The sequence below is a fragment of the Anthonomus grandis genome, chromosome 1, assembly GCF_022605725.1.
Source record: "Anthonomus grandis grandis chromosome 1, icAntGran1.3, whole genome shotgun sequence".
Lineage (NCBI taxonomy): Eukaryota > Metazoa > Arthropoda > Insecta > Coleoptera > Curculionidae > Anthonomus > Anthonomus grandis.
This window is the reverse complement of record NC_065546.1, coordinates 48,403,695-48,427,850: the sequence shown is the minus strand read 5'-3', so window position 1 is coordinate 48,427,850 and position 24,156 is coordinate 48,403,695. Positions and strand designations below refer to the sequence as shown.

The window sequence follows — 24,156 nt, the reverse complement described above, 5'->3', positions numbered from 1 at the left end:
TATTCACCATATCATCAATCAGCTTGTATCCATCAGCATCTCACACTCAGGGCCGCATATTTCTCCCAGTCCCATCAAACTCTCTCCAAGATATGGCAGTTAATTTATTCTTATACGTGGAGCTTGGTAGCACCCAGCTAGTTTGCACCTCATAAGGTTTTCCTGGTTCATTGAGCCTGTCAAAGGCTTAGGGCCCACATTCCAACAGCGGAATGGCCTATTAGGTTTTCTAGCCAAAAATGTCTTATCCGTGTCTGCCTTCTAGTTGCTTGAAAAACTGCCTTATATTCCAAACCTTATGGGTCAAAGCTTCCGAAATACTTATATGATGAACCATCCTTAGAGCATGGTTGATATCTGGATCTCAAACATCGTCAATTTATAGAAATTTGCTCCCAGAACTCCGTTGGGTCTGAAGGATAAGCCAAATTTACTAATCGACCAACATCGGCCTGAAACTGTTGCAGACTTTGCTTAGATTGCTGTCTCCTAGATTTCAATTGAGCGTGATTTTCCTTGCCAGCATCCTCGAACTATTTCGAGAAGGTACTTCATGCTTCTTTGCCGTTTAATTTTGGTGTCTCAACTTTCATAATTTGTATTTTAAGATCTAAATAAATAGAAGCACGTATTACTTTTAATTCTAGTTCTCGTATTTTTTATGTACTTCTCTAAATTCTTCTTCAACTGTTGCTTTAAAGTAAGTCATTGGTTTGTCTCAAGACCTTTTCGAAGTTGTGGAACTCGTTCTTCTTATTGTCAGTCCTGTTCCTCTTGTTTTTCTTATCCCGTTCTTCTAGGATCTGATTTTAAGCTTAGCAAGTCTTCTTTTATGGCCTTCATCAGATTTTCTTATTTTCTCTTTCGCTCTTCATTTTCTTTCTTCAGGTCATCAAATCTTGATGTTCTTTGTCTTGTTCTTCTTTTTGTTTCTTGTCTCGTTCTTCTTGTTTTTTCTCTGGTTGTGGTATCTTTTCTCTTGCTTTTCCACTGCGCGTTGACTGTCTTTTAATTAATTTCAAGATAAAGACTGACTAAATAATTAAAACTGTATAATTTGTCATGAAACGCAGGGATCGCGTTTAAAGTCACATGAAATAATTTAGACACGTTTGTATATTGTTTTTTTTTTATGGAGACCAGTAACTGCAAGAGAATACTGTCAGTCAAAGTAAGCAAGTATAGAAATTCTAGAAAATATAAACTACAGGGATTTACAATAATTTCTCCTAAATAACCTAAAATTGGGACCTAAATGGAAATCTCAAACAAGACGAACTACTTAAGGAATAGACATCATAGATAAAAATATTAAATCAAACTTCCTTAATAGTTCTCCTTAACACTAAATTAATCAACTTAAACAACAAAATACGGGCACAACAGTACAGAACTATGAGAATAGTTAACGTATTAGCATTTTCATAACAGTTTAAACCTAATCAAATCTTAACATTCAAATTCAATTTTTGACACCTACACATAAAAATTTAGGACATAAATTTTAGTTTAAGTTCTGTACTTTAATAAATGTTTTATTAATTCATATAATATGAACCTGATTAAATATTAATTACCAAAATATATTTTAGGTATATTTATTCAAATGCAGCACTTTACTGTTAGTTTTTAATATTAATTTAATCAAGGTATAAATTTGAATAAATTTTTTATTATTATAAAAATTAATTTAGATACCTTACTAGATTTTGGATATATTTATTTATATAGCATTCAATATTTTACTTCTAATTTTTAACCTACATTTCCTCAAGTGTGCATTTAAAAAAACTAATTATAATATTTAATAAACCGTTATTTTCAGTTTATGCTAAAACTTCGAAAGATAACAGTGAAACTTTACTGTATAGTTTTCACCTATTTTCAAATAATAAACCCGGTACCGGCTCTAAATAACTTATTTAAAGGAACTTTAATTAAATTTCAAGTGGGAAAGTTGCATGTTAAAGGTATTTTATAAAAGTTACAGTTTCATAACATAATCATGAGTTTGCATTACTAAGCGAACTTGCAAGGTAACTTTCAAGGGGCGCCCATAATTGTAAAAGTTTTGTTGTCCACGGACTGCAGTCTAAAACCAGATTTGTGATTAAATTGGTACTTGACTCGCCATTGTCACATTGCAAAGTTATTGGCAATGGAATTATAATTAGGCCCTGATTACAAAAAGTAAATTTTATAACTTCTTCTTTTTAAATTTTTGAGTTATTATGGATAACGGGTGTCAATTTAAATATTAAAAAAATCTCATTAATGAAATAAATTTTATTTGGTTTTTATTGGCTGTTAATTAATACGCAAAAAAACCCAGTAGTCATATAGAAAATTCTCTTTGAGGTTTTAGCTGACATAGCATAATGACAGCTCAATGGTCCGTTTTCAGTGCTTTTCTATGATGTTTAGTATTGGAAAACTTTTATGAAGCAATTCAGTAAAGGGTTTTTCATTTATGTTAAAAGGAAAATTACTTTATATTGAGAAATTATTTTTAATATTATATATAGCCAATTCTCATTTAATTTGCTCATAAAACTCCATTTTGAATATACCTTTCACTTAAACTTTGTTCTGCCTTTTGTGGTGGCACAGGCGGCTTACTAGCCGAAAGCGGTTTGCAATAAGGAACATTTTATTGCGTACAAGTTATACAAATTTCTAAGGTTTCTTTTAACTTAAATAAATATACATTTTATAACTCTTGAGAAATTATTTTATTAATGTAAAAAAGTTTTTTCTTGTATTCTTTTAAGGATTATTTTCCTTAAACCATTAAAAATTTAATTTTTCTTAACAATCAACTGTGTTCTATCATATTATATTTTTCCCTTAATATTTTAATTATATCTGCTGTTGACTTGTTTGTTTAGAAACTGCACCATGAAAAATTTAATAAATTATTATGTCTGTTACTTATTATTTTCTCGAGCAATTTGCAATTAATTATGCCTTAATATTTATTTTTGGGCCTATTTCTTCCAAGGGTTAATTTATGATATCATATAAATTATTATAAGTTTTTGCACCACTCATAATATTTATGTTTAATGTTAATAAACATATTTCTTTCTTTGCTTGAATAAACTCTTCTTATGAACGCTGTTAACTTGGTAAATTTAGGGATTAACTGGAAACTCCATATAAAGCACATATATTTAATTATCTCGATGTTTTTTTATAAACTTAAAGTTATATTTTCTCATAGTGTTTTTATGGTTGATGAAGTTATTTGGTTAAAAGATTTAAATATTAGTTTTTAAACTATAAAAAGCATTGGTGATAAGCATTCATTTGATTTTTTTATAATTAAATAAATATGATAATAGGGCTTTTTCAGATTTTCATAATCACGACTTAATTTTTGGTAATTTAATGGTTAAGGTAAAAAACGCTAATCCTCAGCTTAATACATATAGAAATTTTAATTATTTACATCACAATTATGTGTATCAGTATTGTAACTACGCTTTTTAAAAATTTTAGAAAGGGTACTTACAATTCCCTTGACTAAGATGATATTTAGATCAATGTTATAAAGCCGTTTGATTTGGTTTTCTTAATAATTTTTGGGTTATCTAGAAATATTGTTTCTAATTTGTTTAATTATCCCAGAAAAACATTACTTTATATTTATACTCTTCTAATTTTTAAACTGAGACGAAGATATATAAATGAGAAGTCAACATTTCCCCTTATTTCTATATCACCGTTTAATTTTCTTAATAGTGATTGAATCATCTGAAAATAGTATTTTTCTTACATAACTTGTCCAATTATACATGAAAAATATCACTTTATTTCCATACCCTTCTAATTTATAAACTGAGATAAGGATATATAAATGAGTATTCAACTTTACCCGTTATTTTTATATCACAGTTTAGCTGTCTAAGTAGTATTTTGATCATCTGCAAATAATAATAATAATAATAATAATAAGTCTTTTATTTGCCACTGTTTACATGATAGGTTCGGGGCGATGAATACCTTATATAAATCGTAAACAAGATTTTTGAACCCGTTGTATTCTGTCTTTATCTGTTTGATCCAAGCATGGCACATACACTACGTCAGCAAAATTAAAATGACTCAACACTAGTGCATCACATAAGTTTATTTTTTGTGATATTGAAGGTAAATGCCTAGATGGAAACAACCTTTTCAAAATTTGCATAGCCCAATTGAATACCTTTACTTACATGCTGTTTGTATCGAAGATTGGTGCCAATATAAAGCCACAAATTACGAGAAAAATCAGAATGCGAAAGTCGTTCCGCAGAAGCCATTAAAATTAAATCTTCTTTAAGTAATCTCCGATCCTTACCAAAAATTAAAAAGTTTGATTTTGATGCATTTATAACTAAATTGTGTTTAATGAAAATACTAATCAATCGTTCCAGATCGTTAATAATTTTGCTGGTAGCACTTTGTTTTTGCTCAGGAAAAAATTAAAAATATAGTTGTGTATCATCCGCATACAAATGAGCTTTACAATGTTTTAGGCAACTAGTAAGGTTACAAGTATAAATGCAAAACAAAATTGGCCCCAGGATAGAGCCTTGTGGTACCCCACACACCAGTGTACCTTCGGATAATACACCTTTGCTGGTTTCGACAAACTGTTTCCGGTTTGTTAAATAATTTTTAATGAGAGAAAATACATTATAGTCAAACCCCACATAGCTCAAAATCGCATAAAGCAGTTTGTGATTGATTTGATCAAATGCCTTGCTATAGTCTAACAGCACTAGTGCAGTAGATTTTCCACGATCAGTGGCTTCAATTATATCATCTGTAATTTTCAGAAGTGCTGTTGTACAGCCCAACCCCGATCTAAACCTGACTGATATTCTGGTAAGATTTTGTGGGAATCAAGATACTCCCTTATCTGAGCATTCATTATCTTCTCCATAACCTTGGATAAAACTGGCAATATACTTATCATTAATGTTTTGTCTTTTTAAAAGTGAATAAATTGACACCTTCCAAACATCAGGAAAACAATTTTCTAAAATACAATAATTGACAATATGAACTATATACGGCAAAATCGAATCCACACACAATAGCAACATATCAAGATTTATTTGATCCGCCCTGGTAGCAAGCGACTTTATTTCAAACAAATACTTTCGCACAACATCGGTGGATACGACACAAAAATTAAATTTACTTGTTGGCATCTCAAGTTTTTGATTGTTTCTGTAAAACTCTAAAAGTTCTACATCTATTGGGTTATTTTGAACTGATGTTTAAATAAAATGATTATTTATATTGTTAGGAATATTTAAAAGCTCAGGTTATTATTAAAAAAATAATAACCTTAAAAGACAAGGCATATAAAAAATACCAAAAGACAAAAACTGATGCAAACTGGAATTCCTACAAACAAATTAAAAATCAAACTAATGTTGCAATTCGTCAAGAGAAGAGACAGTATCTTAGTCATGCGGTGTCCTCTAGTTTTAATAACAAAAAACTTTTTTGGCAAAAGCTTAAAAAACTTAACATTTATTCTAATAATATAGCCAGCCAAATTAGCTAACTACTCTTTTAATACTACTCTTCTAATTTACAAACTAAGACATGATATAATGAGAATTCAACTTTTTCCCTATTTCTAGGTCACCGTTTAGTTTTCTTAATAGTATGTGCATCATCTGAAAATAGTTTTTTTTTCGCATATTTTATCCAGTTATATAAGAAAACCTCATTTTACTCCTATACTCTTCTAATTTATAAACTTAGACAAGGATAGTTTTCCAAATAGTGTTTGGATATTCTAAAAATAGTGTTTTTCTTGCATAACTTGTCCAAGAAATATACAAGAAAAACATAACAATTAATAAACTTCTGCCTAAATTTTTACTTCTTTCTAAACTCAAATTAAGATTTTCTTGTACCAAAACAGAGTTTTAGACAGGGCTACGAAACGGCTTTAGACAACAAGTTAATATATAGTGCAGTAAAAACGCGGTCGAAAGACGCTTATTTATCGATTTTTTTTTTGAAGGTATAACCAGATCAAATCTATACTTTTTTATTAGGCATATTTATTGGCATCTGAAATCGGGTTTTACGATATCGCTAGGGTGACCCAATTTTTTTCATATTCAAAAAACCTCAAAAATCGCGGTCATTTTGAAACTCAACTTTTTGACACATAACTCCCTCTATCTCAAAAACCACTCTACTTACTAAAATGATTTTTTCTTTAATTTTGAAACGCATCTCTTTGCGTACATATTGCGATAGAAAAAACTGAAGTAGTGTTTTTTTTGTTTATCAAAAAATGTGCTGGTCACTGTTTATTGAGAGACTTTTTTCAGCAATCGAAAAACTTTTTTATTTGAAGGAATTTTACCATACAGTCTGCGAAAAAAATATAGCAGACACATAAAAAAAGTTCAAAAAAAAACTTTAACCATTTATCTCTAATAGATCTGTTATCGATTTTTCAATTCGGGGTTCCAATCGCAGGAACACTTTCGAAATTGTCCCGCGGCAACTTGCTACTAACCGCGCGCACTGCAAGTACGCTTTACTAGGTATTTATTATATTGAAATTTTTTATTTGAAATACCTATTTATTTGAACAGTTGATACCCCAAAATTTGAAATTCGAAAAATTGGCATGCACAATATTTTTAAATGCGTCTAGTATACAAATAAATCGGCGCGGCATCCCGGCAATCCTGCGCTCTCCGTTTCGTTGGGATTAGTGGCGAGTCGAAAAAATATAAATGTGCTTTTTTAGTTTTTCAAAGACGCTAACCCTTTCATTTTAGTTCTTTTTATGACTTCTTGCGTTGTTTTACGAAAATAATATTCAAAATAAAAATCAAAGACGATTAATGTGCGCATATAGTATATAGTGAGTAGTTGTGTTTTAGTTAGTATAATATAGTGATTGAGTGGTTCTAAACATTGAAGAGATGGATGTGAAATGTATTTTTTGTGGCAAATCTGTAGACCAAGGCAATAGTTTGGTAATTCAGAATCCTACCGAAACCGGCCTGAAGACAATACTTCAGGCAGCAGAAAAAAGAAAGGACACTTGCGGGAAAAAATTATTGAAAATAAAAAAGGAGATTTTGGATGGTAGGATTAAGTTTAATTTCATGTTGTCTATAGAAAAACCTATATAAATATAAAATATTGGACTCCTATATTAACCACGAAAGAACCTGTATCGGAAAATCTTCGAAGTGCTCTATCAATTTGCTGTTCCGACAGAGGCTGCACCACCCGATGTGTTTGTGTAACACATGGCTTGAAATGTTGCTGCCAATGCAAATGCAAATCGTGCAGCAATAAAATGAATTTTGAAAATGAAATATCTGATTCGGAATCAGAAATGTACTAAATTTTGGAAAGTAAAAAACTAATGTAACGAGTGCCTTTTATTTATGGAGAAAAGTTTTACATGCAGCAAGTGCATGGGAGCAAACCGTTCATAAGAACTACCCACATTTCGATTTATCCTCAGAACGCCACTCCGACAATTTTTTTTATTTTCTTAGAATTTGTTTCCCTTGTCAACCCTATTTTTTGCCTTTTATTTAATCCAAATCCTAATTAAAATCGTATTACATTTTATATACAATCACTAACCGGCACGTCAGACAGAAACGTACTACAGTAAACTGAACAGACTGTTACAGTAGTAAAAAGTGCAGTTAAATTAAGTACAGTACAATAAAGTACAGTTAGTAAAAAGAAGAAATTGTCTGTGACTACAACCCTGTGAGTGGAATAAATCCCTTTTCAATTGGCGCGCGATCACTTGCGATTTGAGCTCCGAATTCAAAAATCGATAACTCAAAATCTATTTGAGATAAATGGTTGCAGTTTCTTTTAAAAACTTTTCTAATGTGTCTGCTACATTTTCTTCAAAGACTATATGGTAAAATTCCTTTAAATAAAAAAGTTTTTTGATTGCTGAAAAAAGTATCTCCATAAACGGTGACCAGCACATTTTTTAAATGTTTTGAACAAACAAATAAAAACACTGCCTCAATTTTTTCTATTGCAATATGTCCGCAAAGAAATGCGTTTAAAAATTTAAAAAAAAGTCATTTTAGTAGCTAGAGCAGTTTTTGCGATAGAGCGAGTTATGTGTCAAAAAGTTGAGTTTCTAAATTATCGCGATTCTTGAAGTTTTTTCAATATATAAAAAATCAGGACACCCTAGCGATGTCGTAGAACTCGGTTTCAGATGCCCAGTAATATTCCCAATAATTTAGTATAGGACTTATGTGGTTATACCTCGAAAAAAAAACGCGAGAATTCGAGCCGGGTTTTACTCCGCTAATATTCTATAATGGAAACTATTGGTATTAATAGAGTATATGTTGTTGTAATGTTAGATTATTCTTTAAGATATTTGACATTTTAAATTACAAGATGTTAGATGCTTAGAATGACTGTGAAAACTAATCGAGTTATACCTATCTTACAAATTGAATCCAAAATGTTGGTATTGAAGACTCTGTCTTAAGACTTCTGCATTGTCTTCTTTTGATCTTTTATATTCGGTTTACATATATATATTTTGTTCTCATTATATGTATTTTGTTAATAGTAAATTATTTACCGGATTTTAGTTACCGGAAAAGACATAAGGTCTAATGTTAAAATTTACCTGAAGGAACTGTGTTTCAATGTTCTTTGCTAGTAATATAATTATTTTATATTTAAATCGTAAGATAAATAATAAAGAATTATTATTTATCGATGATGAAAAAAGTTTGGTATTATTAAAGGAAAATAAATTATGATTTAGAAAACAAATTGCTACAAATTTAATAAAATGGTATTCAAATAAAAACCATTATTCACATTGACAATATTCAAATCAAGAAACCGAAAATTTACTTTTTAATTTATACTATTTAGTACATTATGTAACTGATTTTTTTATTCTAAATCGGTAAACTAAGCAAGAGAACCACAATTTAGGAAGATTTAGACGGTGATTTAAAAAAGTAATGATGATATAAAAAATGGATGCCTATATCAAGAACTGTTAAAATACAAATGCCATTATTATTAAAATAAGCGTAAATATTCCGAACACTACATTAGTTTATTTAGAATACATCTATCAGACCCATTTGATTTTTAAAGTATTAGCTAGCAGGAAAATATCACGTAGTTATGAATTTTATTATCTATATAACTATATGAATATACGTAATATTTTTTATGGAAACAAACCTTTATAACATTATATAATATTAATGAACCACTAAAACCAGTCAGGATATATAATTATTAAATTTTGAGATAAATAGAAACGTTATAGAGCGTATTAGCCAATACACTGATTTGCACATGAGTTACACAATGTATTTGTTAATATAATTTTAGTCGTGCGTGCACTAAACCGGAAATCAAATATCTTCTAATTTTTTTGTTACGATATATATATATATATATAGAGGCTTTAGCTATTTATATTTTTGAGCTAATTGAAATTGATTTAATGACTAATTGTTTATATATTTTGCTATTTGATCTAATTATTACTAGAAATCTCTTGAAGATTTAGTCAAAATAAGTTAAAGGGATCTAGATAATGGATGAATATAGCTACTTTAAAGCATACTCTAATGTTCTCTCCTTCTTCCAAGTGTCGATTATATACTTTACAGTTTTTCATGGATTCAATAACTTTTACAGTAGGCTTTTGCCCAAGTTGTGGCACCAACCACCACCTCTGAATTAATTGGTATGGTAATATCCTGAAATAACGTAATAATTCAGACATTTCCATTATTTCCAATCATTTTAAACACTCATAACATCTAATCCTAAAGTAACATCTGTTACTTATACTTGCTGCTGGAATGTTGTTACACCAATGGTGACTTTATTTTCGTGTAATCGAATAATAGGCATCCTTTACTTAAATAATAAATATAAAATCCTGTACACCAAAAATCGATTTAAATTCGGACCTATATTCAACCTAGCCTAGCAAGATTGAATATTAGTCTGGTAAGGATTTTACAAAGTGATTGAAAATTTCTAAAACGTCCGGACTATGCAGGTCAGATAAAGGGAAATATAGACCATTGTTAATAGCATTTATACTTTAATCCTACATGTTATAAAAGATATGTAGTATTGAAGATAGGTTTGTATTGATTCAAGATATAAAATACAATCTTAGTCTGTAACAAATTACTTGTTAGAACCATGAAAAAAAGATTAAAATAGACTTATAGATATGAAGTAGAGCAATTAACACTAGGAGATAAGCACTTATATTTAAAAGAAAAATTATATAGCTAACTCAAGGTTTAAAAAATGCAATGAAACTCAGAGACAGGGCATTGACAAAGTAGAAAAAAAGACTTTCTATATATAGAGATATAGAAATATATAGAGATATAGGTAATAAGAGGCTATGATAATTAGCTCCTTTAGAAAGGTTACTTAGGATGGAGAAAAGCCAAAAATGCAAAAATTATATATATAAATTCTATATATAAATATTCTAAAAGTTTCAATCTGTACTTGAAATACATTTTGCAGCCTTGCAATATATTGGAGTTTGAAACCAGTTAAATTGAGAATGATTAAAGAATATCAGGTATGAAGATGTGCCGTTATTTTTGCAGAACGTCGCTTTCGATTAACGTTCGCTTTAATTTTGCAAATATGTTCGCTTAGAGCTCGTTTAGAACAACTTAACAAATATACGTACTTAGGCACAAATACAAGGGACCATCCTGTGGAGATCAGAACGCGTATTGAAAAAGCCATAACGTCATTTGTTAGGATAAAAAAAGTATTTACTAGCCATGACTTACTCACGAAAATTCGCCTACTGCAATGCTACGTGTCTTTAATCTTTTTTTATGGGGTCGAGTCGTTAATGCTTACAAAGACCTCCTTCAACAAAAATAAAGGCATTTGAAATCTGGCTCTATCGAAGAACTCAACGAATATCTTGGACAGAGAGTATAACCAATAAGTGCTGAGACAGGAAAAAGAAGCAAGCCGATATGTCCTTTTGCAAAAGATCTTTCAAGGCAAGGTAGATATATCTAGAGAAGTAGACAGAGGCTGAACATCATGGTTGAAAAATTTAAGAACGTTGCTTAACCAGTCAACCACTTAACGAATGTTAGATAACGATGTTCGAGTAGCCATCATCCAGAACGGATAGCCACTTTAAGAAGAAGAATAATAATTGGAAGTAGGGCAAAAAATTAAAAGCAAAAGCAGCAGATAGAAATAATTGTTTCATAAAGCCAGCCTTTTTGGAAAATCTCGAGCTAACCTCTAATTTTTAGGATTATTGCAATAGATTACATTAATTCGGCTTTATCTTTAATAAAATTCAATGCAATCGGAAAGGATGGCAAAGATGTTACCAAAGTTATCTAATATTTTATGTATTATTTAATATTCAGCTAATGTATTAAAACTTTTACTTTTTCTCGTGCATGGAAAAGTTCCTTCCTTTTTCCAATTTTAACATTATCCAAGATTCTAGAAAGAGTTCTGGAAAAACCAGTTTTTGAGTTAATTGACCAGGATTATATTATCTGAGAAGTTTAGCAAGAATCACATTTGCACAACTGCACTTCTAAAGATAACTGATGACATTTTTAAGGCAACACATAGGTTATTCGACTGCGTTGGTATTATTTGACTATTCAAAGATATTTGATAATTGTTTATTGTTGGCTATCTTAAATTATTCAGGGTTTCGTTAATATGGTTGTTGTCTTGATAAAAAGTACCTGACAAGTCACCCTCAGTGCACAAAGAATGGTCAGCAATCAGATGGTTGAGCCACAATTGTTTACGCTATATACCTCATAATTATAAAGTTACCTTAATTTTGTTTTTCTACATTTGTACGTGGACTACCTTCAAATTTTTGTGTTATTTAAGTGCGAAGATATTGAAGAAGCTAATGCCAGAGTTTTACAAGTTTTTGGTGAAGTCTCATTGAAGCGTTCAAAGCCAAGTGCTCATTAAATCTCCATTAATGTGAGGTCTTTTATATTCAATCTTAATCAAGAGAATTCATAAAGCAAAATATTATTATTATAATAGTGACTCTTGTAGTTCCAAAAATTGGTGTATGATTGATTTGAATCTATATAAAAAATCATTTATTAATCAAAGATTTAAAATCAAGATCAAGAATTATTAGAATTCCATGAGAGTTAGCTTTTAAACGTTTATTTAAAAAAACTGTTATGTGATGACCTAGTATTATTAAAATTTACATATTGTTGGATTCCAAAACTTTTCGAACAATCCGAGCTGTAACACCACTTTATGTAAATCTTGATTGATATACTGACTCTTTAATAGGTCTTCCTAATTAGGTTTTTTGGTATAATTCTCGTACTTAGCGACATTACTACAGTCGATGGAATTTTTTTTTTTAAGTCGCGGTATTTATAAATTTTCTCTGCACGTTTTCGAAGCAGTCTTCTTATCCCTTATACTCACCAACACTAAGTCAAATCCAGGACTTATATTTGTTTGATCGATCGAAGTAGAATTTGTAGTTATCATTTTCTAAAATAGTTTCCGGGAGATAACTATATTATGGAGATTTCTTACCCTGCAAGGGATTTATTTTAAAAACCCAGCTCCTAGTATATAATTTTCGTTACTGCATCATGTTTCTCTTTGTTATCAGTAGGTGCAAATATTTTGCCGTACTGTTTCAGAGCTTTATTAGTAATCTTATGAATAATATAAGATTTTAGTCATGTATCGAGTAAGTTAAAAAACTTATTATATGCAGGCTTTCCCGATTCACTATAGTTTAAGAACTGCTATTAGTTAAAATTCTAAATAGTAGTGCTCCCTGATGTCTTTTATATAGTGGAATTTAACCTAAATCTCTTAACTTGCTTGAAGGCTTAAATCTTTTTAGCTTGCCGTTCTAATACGATTAAATTTTTTCCCGCAACGAAAATTCATCCGGGGGTTGGCAAATTTCTGGCGACCGCGACCTATTGCAAATTTGCATAGCATTAAAATAAATTGGCAGGCAACGGCACAACCGAGCATCGCGCTTGTCATCTGGAAAATGAAAACTTGATAATGCGAAATTTTTTTGATTGTAAAGTGACGTTTTTAACGGTCCAATACTGAAATTTCGGTTCGCGCTTTTTTTCATAAATGAAGTTTTTGATTAGTTATGTTTATTATGAACCTGACATTTTGGCTATCTGGAACCACATTGTAAACATATATTTTAAAGATAAATATGCGCACAATATGCTATTTGTATATGTCGGCTCAGAAGAAACAACTGAAACTTGAACCGATTTTAGGCGGATAACCACAATTTATTGGTAATTACCGTGGTTATCCTTGGTTTTTACACGCCAAACATCTACATTGACGTCACAACTTATTTTCGTGTAAACGTTTTGGCTTAACCAGTGTTTATTGATTATAAATAGTAAATAATAAACAAAAACAACTTTATTTTGTGTACTGCATTTTTATTTCTTACATATTATTCCTTTATAAAAAATCATATCTCTAATCTCTTGAATTTATTTCTTGTCTTTAAGTAGTTCCTATTATTTCTAATTTTGTTTATTTGGACCTTATTTAGGATCTATGTTTTCTTGTTTTGAAAGAATTTTTTGTAACAGTAATTTGATTATCCATGATGACCAACTCTATTTGTAATGGTAAAATGAAAATCCTGCAGTCTCCCTCCCCTTATTTATTAAACATTATTTATTTAAAATTCCCTACATGTTTCGGACATAGTGGTGTCTATCATCAGGGGTTAAAAGGTTTAAAATTGGTATTGGATATACGCCCCAGGGTTTGATTCAATATCAAAAAAACCCTCTATTTATTATTATTGTTTTTTTTTTTATTTTTTTTTATATATAATTTTATTTATTTACATTCTGTTATTAACAAGCACCGAACAGTATACGTCTATGGTCTATTTGTAATGCTGATATTGCTAATCCAAGAATAAGACTTATGTGCTTAATGGCTGTCGATTTTTTTAATGAAAATTTCGTGTTAGTTTTAAAATATTTACGATAGTCACTTTAGTCCGAAACACAAGAAATAATTCTTGTTTTGAAGGAGAAATATATCCCTTCTCAGAAAGTGCCTTCAACAGAACTTCGGCCAAGAGAGAATTTAAAATAAATTCAGACTTTATTTTTATTATTTTTTTAAGAATGTTTTAGCATTTCAAATAACCATTTAACCAAGAATAAAAACTACGAGGCAGTTGGGTATTTACCGGTAATATTAGTGACAACTTTGACAGTAGATTGATGGCGTCACTTTTTAAAAATCAACAGCACCTAAACGTTTTGCTAAATACCAATTGGAAATTGGTAAAGACCAAAACGCTTTGGTTATTCGCCTAAAATCGGTTTTATTGTGGTGCTGTGAGACCGTTGTACCGGGTATACTAAGAGAAGTCATCGGCTATATCACAGATGTAAATAGCTCCGCACCAGATAAATATTCCAATGTCAAATTTGCGGACCCTAAAAGGATGCTGGCCTGAGTGAGCTCTAGCATCCCAATCCAAAATTATTACTCTATGTTGCCAAATTGAGCGTCCTGGTTCGTTGCGTGCCTTTGCTTTACGGCGAGTAATAAAGAATTTTGGATGTTGGGTATTTAGTTTAATTTATAAATTTAGTGTGTCCTGTTTGGGTATTGACAAAAAGGTTTTTTTTTACATTTAACGAAGTTTACATTGATACTTGATGGAAGAAACCGCAAAATAGATTACTGATAGATGAAGCTATAGATATATATTTAATGTATATATTATATGTCAATTAAATTTATATTTCAGTTAAAAGCAGTACTATAATAAGTCCTATAGTTATAATAACAGAAAAAGCACCCGTAATTATATTTCTGTTTCTAAAATGTATATCAATGTAGAAATTTTAAATGTTAATTATAGAATAGTATTTATACAATAAGCATGATCAGGGAAGTACCCAAAACCCGAAATTAGATATTAGGTTTTTCTCACGCTCACATAACCTGCTCTCGACGAATGAGAGCATTGCAAATACCCAAAAACCCAATTGGTCTATGCAACCCAACTGGTCTATTTTTTCCTTAGTGTGTTTCGCAGTTGTGTCTTGTTTGGCTATACTTTAAAGTCTTAAATTAAAAATAGATGAAACAAATGCTAAAAGACGTCCATGTGGAAATAAATGTGAAAATTTTAATTGTGGCAATTCACGCAAAAATTCTACCGTTAGGATGTTTAGATTTCCAATGAAACTTAAGGACCTTTGCAATCAATTTGGGTAAGTAAAATTATTAAGTACAAATTCGCTTCTTGTGCTATTAATATTTAAACAAATATCTTTTCTAATTCCTAAAAAGCAATTGTTTGTTTCTTTTTAAAAATATCAAAAAATATGCTTAAATAAAACTTTTGTAAAATATCTATCAATGTGCACGTGCACTTTTTAAAAAATCAAAAACTTTAAAGGAAAAAAGTACCTATTTGTTGTTACTTATATTTATGACCAATACTGCAATCAATTTGCAGTTTACCCTTTATATTTAAAAATATTTTAATGTTTCTTCTACTTAAAAAATATAACTTGCATGTCCATTAAACTTATTCCCTTTAATTAGGAAATTGTGTTTATTTTTTGATCAGCAAAAATCAGCAAAATGTGAAGTGTTTTGACTGGTGCGCCGCCTGTCGCAGAAATTGATGAAGGGCCGTATTCGGCTATGCGAGTATTTATCTGATGTGGAGCTACTTACATCTGTGGGCTATATCTCAGTAACTAATCATCGCACAGCGTAGGGAAAAATATTTCTCATAAAGGCTGCAAATAGAAATCACTGTAAGTTAGTTATAAGTTCATACGATGCCGCTAGAGGGCGTAATACAACATTGAAAGAGAAAAAATTGGTTTTATTAAAAATATTAAAAGTGAAGAATGATTGCATTTTAAAATATGATAGATTCTAAACATTTTTTATTTCAAACTTTTTTGTCTACTTTCTGAAATACTAGGTGAAGGAGGGATTGAATATTTATATCTAAAATTGATGATAACTCTTGATTATTCTAACGAGCTTGCTTTTGTTTTAAAGGGTAATTATTAGGCTTTTATGTGGTTTAATTCCTTAGCTGACTAGTTGTTTTGTTGAGCGCTAGAGGGCGATTTATGTTAATTTGGACTTTCTCATTTAGGCTCAAAGAGCATGAAAAAACATAAAACCTGGCGCAAAGTGCAACTCGATATCCTATTTTATTCCACAAGCATTAATTAAAAGGTTTTTGAACAATGAAATCCGTCGCCGCGCTGGCACTGTTGCGTCACGGGTTAGTAGCAGTTAATAGCTCTGGAAATAAATGAAAATTTATAACAATTTTTGGAGCCACGATGAAACGTTTATGATCGGTGATAATTAAATTATATGTAGAATAAAGAAAGGCATACTGTGTAACCAATAAATGGCATAGCAAAATCATCGAAATAACTATTTAATAAAATACATCTATTAAAAAGATTTAAGCATAGCTAGAAGCCTTCAATCACTAAGAAATAAAAATAAATAGAGGACTTGAATATATTATTATAAGTTATTAAAATTATATCTAAAATTACATTTAAGTCAAAACAAAGGTTGTTTTGACTCCCGATAACGAGTAATTTTTGATGTTTTGATGTTTTTTGTGATGTTCTGCAAATGATCTACATGCATTTTTTCTTGGATAAAGAGACTTTCCCATTTAGAAATCTATAGATACACATTTTCCTATAAAATATGGACCTCTATTCAACTATAGGATTATATTTGTATATTAAAGTGACAATATGCATACGTTTTTTAGACTTACATCGAATACAAACAAAAAAAAATTAAAAAAGGTCATAAGTCAGATATACGAATATACTTTAGATAGGCAATTCAATAAAAACAGGTACCTTACCCCAATTTTTAGTACATGCTAAATTTAGCCACGAACCCCCGCATACTTTACAAGTTTTTATCACTCATTTACAAGAGTAATGAGATATTAAATTAATTTGAAATAACAGAGTTTTCATTTGTGACCGTAAAATAAAGGGTTTTAGAAATACGACCTTTTCGCCTTAATTAGAATGTTCATTTAGTAATTTATTGGTCTAATTTTCTGGGTACCTATAACCACAATGAAAACCGATATTTTGCAAATATCAAATACATTCGCAGAAATGATTAAATTTCATTGGTAAATAATTTATCAGTGAAATGCATTGACCAATGTAAACATTACACCGACATGCAAATATGTGAAATTGAAATTTCTGCGTTGCATATAGGTGCAGCTATCTTTAATTGAACTAGGCTCAAAATATTATTGCCAATTTATTGCATTGCATTAAATATATTTTCTTTTTCTAAACCCGCAATCAAAAGAAATTGTAAATACAACAAGTTAGTTACAAGAATACATGAACAGTTTGACTTTTCATTTTAAACTAAACACCTAATGTAAAGGAATCTTCAGCATCATCAGCTGCATGGCTTAAAGATACCTAAATCCCAAAATCTTTGAAACTATATAGCGCAATGGATTATATTGCATTGAGATAGCTTGATATTAGCTTAGATGAGATAAGCGTAGGTGATTATGAAAAATGTGAAATCAAATATAATTATATCTGTTGGAAATTGTTTTGTTAGAGAAAGAAATCTGCAAGTTCTTGCATTTTACTTTCCATCTATGTTAATTCATCAAGTCCTGTAAGTAGTCGCTAATGGAGTGGTTAATTAGCCCTGTTTTTCTTCACTGCCAAACTGGTAGTTATAAAGTTATTGGCAATACGAGGCAATCAGAAAAAAATGAGTACAACTTTAGTTCCTTGGGGATTAACCTTAGATAAAATAGTTAGCCAGGATCAACAAGTAGATTAAAAGTACGTATACAGTTATATGAAAGAGCTACATTAATAGCAGCATCGAGTCCGAATTATACGGCCATCAATGTCATCACTTAAAGAAACTGTAATGTACCACTTGATTCTAGGCACATCAGATGATGCCAAGTCTTCGTCTGGTAGACCAATGAATTCATGGTATAATTCAATTTGAATAAGTTGAAAAGGAAGAAATTAATATTCAAGTTTATTTTGATTCAAAATGAAAGAATGCTTTTTGAATATAAGAGTTAAATAAGGCGCCATATATCTTAAAGAGGAACTATGACACACGTTTTCTTTTTAACATTTTGTTGCTTCATGAGGTTGAATAATTAGAGTAGTAAATAATACGTTAACAGAATATTATAGCTTGTTTTTAATATAGTTCTATGATTGGAACTTTTATGGTACATGTTCCATTGGATTTTGAGACAGTCCACTTTCGTTTTTACTTCACAAATCTTTGCTTTATTCATGTTGTATTAAATTTTAAAATTTTTGACTCATCCATGTCGACCAGTATAAAATGATTTTTGTTGGCATTAAAACTAAGTGCTAGTGTCATGGTATCAAGTGTGAATAAAATTTCTTTTACTTCTATAAAATTTCTTAACAATTTTGGTCGTGAAATAAGGAAAAATTACCACTTACCAGGAATTCGTTACATAACTACATTGATCATAATTAATAATAGGTCTCTTTATTTTAACGAAATTGAATAGAAGATTTAGATTTAGATGAGTTAGAGAATCATTAAGATTTATAAATACTTCTAAAGCAGAATAAAGGTTTGTTATTTATATAAGTCAATTCGATCTAGTATGAAAAGAAAACTATATAACTACATATGAAAAGCATGAATTAATTATGTAAAAGCTACCAAAATACTAATAGAACATTGGCACCAGACTAAATAATGATTCAGTTACTAGCCCCAAACTTCTTCAGCTGTCAGGAGCTCTAATCGATCTTTCTTTAAAGGGTCTAAATGGCTTAAATTCTGAATATCTTAATATAAAGTTTTCGTATGCTTCTACGAAATAATAATACTTATGTTATACTTAAGAAAGAACACAGAGACAGTCCTTATGGTCCCCACAGCCATAACGGTTGAATCCCTCATCTTTCCATTGTTCCCAAGGAACGTAATTGCGCATAGAATCGTGTGTAAGGAAACAAGATAGAGTATAGATTCATTGGTCCAGAGCCTATTTCGGTTATTTTAAAGTTTTTCGTCTCTAAAGGGACTACAGGTCCTAAAAACGGTACTGAAGAAGGTTAACTTAATTCTTGAGCTTCTAGTTAAATCCTGTTTTTATGCTTATCTTTATTTTGGTCACATAAATGTAAATAATTGCAACGTGGCATGCCAGCTAGGTTTATAATTGATCTTAATTTTAGTTTTAAAATAAACTTGGCACTTTATTTAAACAAACAGTTCGGAAAAGTATTTTAATTCGCGCCCGAAAATTTCAGCAATTTTGCTGCAGTCAGCCAAAGTTTTAACTAACGGTAGTTTCAATGACGTCTGCCAGAGTTTACTTTGGCTCTTTGCAACAATAATTATCGCACGACTGTTTACTCGTAATCTGGCATTGCGGTATATTTTCACTGTTTATTGTTTACCCAAATGATTGTTAACTAAATGCATTGCATTTTCCGCTTATGAATTCTGTACGTACTAATGTTGTATATGTATAGTACCTTTTGGTAAATATTGTAATTTAACAAGCTTATTTTATGAAATTATTGCAATTGGCATCACAGTCGTTAATAATTTTATGAAATGGTTTATTTAATTTTCTCTATAATGTATTTAATGCCACAAAGTGGAATTTCAGACAGAATATGCATTAAATTACATAAGTTATTGTGGTTTTTGACTGACTGGACATTTTTAGACAAGACAATCTTCCCAGATACTACTACTTAAAAATATCACAAAATAGTTGCAAACAATTTATGTAGTTTTAGAAGGTAGGAATTTGCCTTTAGATAAAAAACACTCTGTGAACAAGTAAAATAGAAATTGGTATATTAATATATATTATTATATTATGGTAATCCTTATAATTTGGTATATTGTTGGTATACGTTGTCTTCGAAAAATGCAAAAATTCTACAAATATTTAGGAAGCCATCCGTAAAATTAATAGGCGCTGAACGATAAGTATCTTTCAACAAACGTTCCTAAAACAAAACAATAAAGACCGCTAAACTGCCCGTTTGGCATTAATAAATTCCTGTTATCATGTTTTAGCATAACGTTTGACAAGCTTTCCACTCGTTAGCTATGCCACCTATCAATTAATTTTAATTGCTACCATTTACAAGCACTGCCCCCCGTGACTTAAAAAATTGTATCGACAAATTATAAAACGCGAGTAACTATTATAAAAGCCATAATATATCAAATAGGTTTATCTGGGCGTTCTGATACGCAGTAATTTGTAGACCATAATTTGACACAAACATATTTTTAAGGTTTGAAACTGATTTAATTAAATTATTGGAAGCATACCTTTATTATGTATTAATTAGGCATAATTTAAATGACAACTGTGCACGTCTTTTTATTTAAACGCTATATTATTATATAATGTACATATAATTATAAATGTTATTGCTTGGTTAAGTTTTTTTGTTGACAAATGTCCTTTTTTTAATGCATAATTTAAATAAAAATAATAGATTTCTTTATAGTTTATGTCAATTTTTTCGATATAATATTTCTGATAATTTGTTTTAATAAAATGCAACTTATGTTTTTATATAGACTCTTTCGGATGGCCATTATATAAAACATGTTAATAAATCCAATTCTCATCCATTGTGACAAGAAAATACTCCTTTGAAAATACGCCAATAACATAAACATCATCGAAAAGCAAAACCATGTTTTTTTCCTTGTTTTTGTTTTCAGTTTATAGACCTTTACACGGTAAAACGTTGCTGCTATTAGTGAAATTAAATAAGAAATTCGCCGTCTTTACTTCGCCCTCGTTTGAAAAAAAAAAGAAAACATCAAAGGAGCTTACTACTTATTCTCTTTTCCCTCAAGTTATAATATCTGAACCTCAAGTTGTGTACTTGGCCTTGGTATGGAATATATAGCGCAATTAACATCTACCGAAGCGGAATTTTAGAACTGCAGTTTAATTTAATAATGATTTTTTTTAATAGTAAAAGTTTTTGAATAATTATATAATTTTAATATAGTTCGAACTATAATAAAGGCCTAATGATAAAAAAATATCAACAAGTCAATAAAATATATATAAATTATGAATCTGGTCTTATTTTTGCCAAGAAATAATAAATTTAGGAATTTGTGAGTAAGGTCTTTTAAATAGCTTATCTATCTGGCAACTGGCTAGATAATAATTAAGGTTATTTTCTAAATTTTTTAATTTAAGATTTTTAGTTTTCAGAATTATTAATTTTATCAAATTAATATATTAATTATTTGCAATTTTATTTTTATTAATATGGGTAGAAGTCCTTCTGGTTCTGGTCAGGTTTTTTTATCTGCAATAGCTTTTGATGAATGAGCCTTCACTAATTTTTGGTCAATAAAGATTTAACAATATTTAATTGCAATGAGAATTCTCTAAAAGTTACTTTATTTAGTTTAATTTAGGTTAATCAGTTTTGTTCATCTTTTACAATTTCTAAGATAAATTGCATATGAATTTCTCATATTTCTCAGCTTAGGTATAGAAAAAACTTATATTAGCTCTAATAGACGTAAATTAGCTCACAAAACGTGACCCCAAACGTTGAATAAGTCAAGAATAATGATCACGTCTTAGTTTTAAAAAGATTTAGCTTAATGATGTTTATGCCAAGCCAGCTGAGCTTCCTGATTGACCTTATTTCGGTTATTAATTTATGCTACAAAAGTAAATAATACTTCGAGCATATTTTATTATAAAGGAGACAATTTAATTTAATACTCATTTCACGCACCTGATTACCAAAAACAGTACAAAAGAAATATAAGGTCGTAATTCTAATTAAAAATAAATATAAAAGCAGCGAGTTTGAGGACATTAATATTTATTAATACTTTTGCACTTCTTCTTATAATATAAAATGTTACTAAAGAATAATAGAAATATATGATTGCAAAAGTGTACAAACAATTTGAAATCAATTATATTTAGAGTCAGAGGATGAATTCAGCATCAATAAAAACTTCAAAGCTCATATATATTTTTAAAAAATCATGTATTTCACCAAATACTTGTAATATACAAAGTTTTTTAATTAGAGCAATATTAAGGTAAGAACCCTCTTTAAGTTAGGCTACCACGTATTTTTGTTAAGTAAGTTCTTCATAATCTTTAATTAAATCTGTTTTAACCTCGTATATTGTGAAATACATAAAGTAGTAAGTAGCTCAGAGTTTATTTTCGTAGATGACAAAATTATAATGCTTAAGCAATATTGACATTTTAAGTATTATATTATTTATTTTAAACACATAAGAGCAAAATTATATAAGAATCAATATGTAAACGTCGGTTTTAATAGTTAAAATTTCAAGAATAGTCTCAATCTCACTTTAAGTTTATATATTTTCAAACACAATTTCTAAGCATAACTTAAATGAATACTGTATATGTATCTTTATAACTAAGTTAAGTGCATTATTTAACAACTTTAAAGTTGGAATAATTAGAAAAATTACAATATTTAGGTTCTAGTTATTTAGTTAAGGAAAATAATCGTTAATGTTCCATAAAAAAATTTAAATACTTAAGAACTATGAAGCTATTTATTTCAATCATACTACCATAGTACTAAGAATATGACAGCTTAAAATAAATATTGTAAAAAATTTAAAAAAAGCATTTTTTGAAAACATTAACTAAAAACTTAAGCTTGACAAACAGTCAGTTTCAAGCAGGCCAAAGCGACGACAATATATCATTGGGTTTAAACCGTACAAATGATGTTTTATCACCACATGCTAACTAGGCGAAAATGATTAATAACGGCGAAAAGAGCAGGATGCACTTCGCTGGGAATTTCTGCACGATATTTCCCGCTAATTAGATTTTGACCCGATAAAACACTTTCTACACGAAAGAGATTTATAACGGCTTCATTTACCTATCCACTTCGTGAAAATGGTTTCGGTTCTGGTTTAGCACGTAAGAAATTAATAACGATAAATCAACATGTAAGCAATTAATGTGCTGTCGATCATGATAAAGTAATTTGACAAAATAATATTGTTTTAATAAAAAATATCCAGTTTGAAAACGAGTTTTTAGTTTTTATTCATTTTATTTTAATGAATGAACTCACACGCATATACTTGTAAAATGAAAATAATTTCTTTATAAGCAAATCATAAAGCTTAAAAGTTGTAAAGACTATCTTGATTTTTATGTTAAATGGTGATCTATTAATTGGTAATTACTATGTTATGGACTTTTGGAGGTATTTATTATTATAGTTTTATTTCAGGTATAATATTTATATTTCTTCTTTATATATGCTTTTATGGATAATATTATTCTTTTTTAGTATTTTAATCATATTTATCGCAGATTCAAATAGTGTGTATTTTTGGTAGCATAGTTTCTTTCTTAGCAAACAGAGTACCAATTTTTTTGTAGATTGAGTAGATCTTAAAGCTTAAAAGTTTTAAAAGCTTTGATCTGGATAGAGTTTCTTTTTTATTTTTTTATTATTTTATAGTAAAATATTAAGAATATTTCACAGTCAGTCTAGAATGTAAATACCATTTTAATTTAGTTGATAAAATTATCACTAGATGAAAAATTTCAGCAGTAATTTTAGAACTTTTTTATATGGAACCACAATACTAAATGAAAACAAAATTCTATAGGTTCAAATATATTAAAATCCTATATTTTAGCAATTATCTGACAAATGCCTAAGTATTTGTTGTAACATTTTTGTTGTAAATAATAAAGTTTTTAAAAATAATAAAATATAAAAATATTTTGCTTAGCTGAGGTACAATTTCAGATGATTTCATTGGAAGATTTGTTTCACTTAAGTTCCAAAATTATTTTAATAGGAATTTTTAAATATCACTATTAAGATAAATCTTAAAATCAAAGATGAAAACGAAACTTTTTTTTATTAAATTAAGGAATATTATTTTTAATACTGATTTTAAAATGAATTGACATCCTTCTAATATTATAGCTGTTGTTTTAAGAATTTA

The 24,156-nt window shown here is 29.4% G+C and overlaps 1 protein-coding gene across 8 annotated transcripts in view; it reads left to right on the top strand.

Annotated features, from left to right (window-relative positions):
* The window catches only part of LOC126735574 (disintegrin and metalloproteinase domain-containing protein 11), a 593,317-nt gene that overhangs the window by 356,113 nt on the left and 213,048 nt on the right, over positions 1-24,156 (top strand). The window lies entirely within an intron of this gene.